This window comes from Fukomys damarensis, unplaced genomic scaffold, assembly GCF_012274545.1.
Source record: "Fukomys damarensis isolate Sample0158 unplaced genomic scaffold, DMR_v1.0_HiC HiC_scaffold_20, whole genome shotgun sequence".
Classification (NCBI taxonomy): Eukaryota; Metazoa; Chordata; class Mammalia; order Rodentia; family Bathyergidae; genus Fukomys; species Fukomys damarensis.
This window is the reverse complement of record NW_022900932.1, coordinates 4,411,032-4,413,143: the sequence shown is the minus strand read 5'-3', so window position 1 is coordinate 4,413,143 and position 2,112 is coordinate 4,411,032. Positions and strand designations below refer to the sequence as shown.

At 63.4% G+C, this 2,112-nt stretch overlaps 1 protein-coding gene across 1 annotated transcript in view; it reads left to right on the top strand.

Annotated features, from left to right (window-relative positions):
- Positions 1-2,112, top strand: part of Cpne5 (copine 5) — a 49,012-nt gene that overhangs the window by 38,181 nt on the left and 8,719 nt on the right. The window lies entirely within an intron of this gene.

Here is a 2,112-nt window from a genome sequence, read left to right as displayed (position 1 = left end):
GGCTCCTGCCACTTGCCCGGCTCCGTGCCCAGCCGGCAGCAGGCAGCTCCTGGCTCTGGGTGGCCTCCCCGCAGGGCACGCGGTGCCCAGTAGGTGCCCAGTGGAGGCGGCTGAGGTCCTCCGAAAGCCTGATGAGTCAGCTGCTTTGTTTCTGCACCAAGCGGGCTCCGCGTCCTCTCGCCTGCTTTGGGGAGGGCCTCAGGGAGGTGGCAGCAGAGTTTGGCTTCCAAAGTGCTCGGCAGGCTCAGCGGAACGAAAGCGGAGAGGCCGGATTGACTCGTTTTCCTGGTTGTTGGTCTCTGCCAACCCGAGACGCTGCCCGCTGCCCGTGGGAAGCAGAAAGCGGCCTTCACATTCAGAGAGGCCAAATGCAAAAGGGACTCCGCTAGGGAGTTCCGCGGGCCAGGCCTTGGGTTTGGGGGCAGGGAGCAGGGCCCCACACCTGGCACTTCCGGTGGGTGGCCGCTTAGGGTTGCGGGGGAAACCCAGGTGCACAGGGCCTGTCTTCAGAGTCCACTTCCCATGAAGCCCCGAGAGCAGACCATTGCTTGACCTCGAAGAGTGGACACTGGGGTGCGGAGAAGGAAAGCCCCCTGGAAGCTGGGAAGAGCTGCGCTGGAGGGGCTGGGGCTGCACGGTGCAGCGAGAGCCCAATACCCTTGTGGCACAGATGGGGAAACTGAGGCAAGGTGTGGTATCAGGGATGCACTTTTGCCCTCAGCAGCTTGCTCCATAGGCTGCTTCCCCACACCTGTGTCTGTGAACGCCCAAGGCCTGTGGAGCGGGGTGCCCGCAGCTCCCCAGGCTTTTGGTGTCCACATACAGAGCCCTGCAGCCCTCCCACCTGGACTTCCCACCAAACTCTAAATCCAGCCCTCTGCCTGTGATCGCCACCCCCCAAGCACTGAGGATTGAACCCAGAGCCTTTCCACTGAGCTACATCCCCAGCTCATGTTTTATTCTTTTGAGACAGGGTCTCGTTAAGTTGCCGAGTTGCCCTGGCTGGGCTTGAACTTGTGGTCCGCCTGCCTCAGCCTCCCAGAGTGCTAGGATGGCAGGCACGTGCACCACCACGCCCAGACGGTGGTCAGTTCTTGACAGACCTGCCCTGGCGCCCTGCAGGGCCTCCTTGCCTGTCACCAGCATCACCGCGGTGGCAGTGAGAGCAGTACCTGCCCGGTGCAGAGGTCACCAAGTGCCCCGCTGGGTGACATTTGGACATTTTGCCTGGCATTCTGGGCTCCCCGCCACCCCCGCTTACCCTTCCACCCTGCAGAGCCACAGCTGGCTGGGACCCAGTTCCGTGCTGCCCCCCAACATCTCGTGTGGCTCAACTCTGTGTGGGGGCTGCTGTCCCCGCGAGTCCACCTCCAGCATCCGGAGTGCTCTTCCTGCTTCCAACTCCCTGCCTCCCCCGTGTCCCTTTTCGAAGCCCTTGTCACTGACTGGCTTTAAAGACTTCTCTTCTCCAGGGGGAGGAAGGTTCCAGGGGATAGGAAATGGAACCCGCCCCTCACCTCATGAAGGCTGTTGGAAGGGTATCACCAAGCTGGGCTAACCTTTGTGTGCTGCGGCCAGAGGCGGGATGCCTGGCTCCCAGTACTGTCTCCCCAGGTGGCTGTGTGACCCCAGGCTGATCACTTGGGGTCTCCGGGCCCTTGTTGCCTCCGGAAGGAGGTATCAGTCTTCATGTGGGAGAGGCAAAGTAGGTTCCCCAGAAGTGGCCGGTGTCTGCTTGCTCTGTCTGCTGGGACACGGGAGGCCCTGCCTAGCTATCTCCTGTGGACAGAGGGCTGGTGGGGACTCAAAGCAAGCACAGACACCGCAGGGCTGCAGGCTCCAGCAAGGAGCATCTGGGGGCTTCTCAATGCACCTGGCCTCTCCGAGAGTGGCCGGGAGGGTGGGGCTGAGGGAAGAGACGGGTGCCGGGGCGAAGCCCGAGCCAGCCCGAGACGGGCCGTCCTGGGGAGGGCGTGATGGGGTGGCGGGGAAGGCGCAGTCCATAGCCCGCCTGTGTGGCTGTGGGCGGGCGTGGGGGAGCCCTGTTGGGTAACTGGATGCCAGCCTCCTGCAGAAACCCCGGAGCCCCAGGGCCCAGCCTGACAGCCTGGG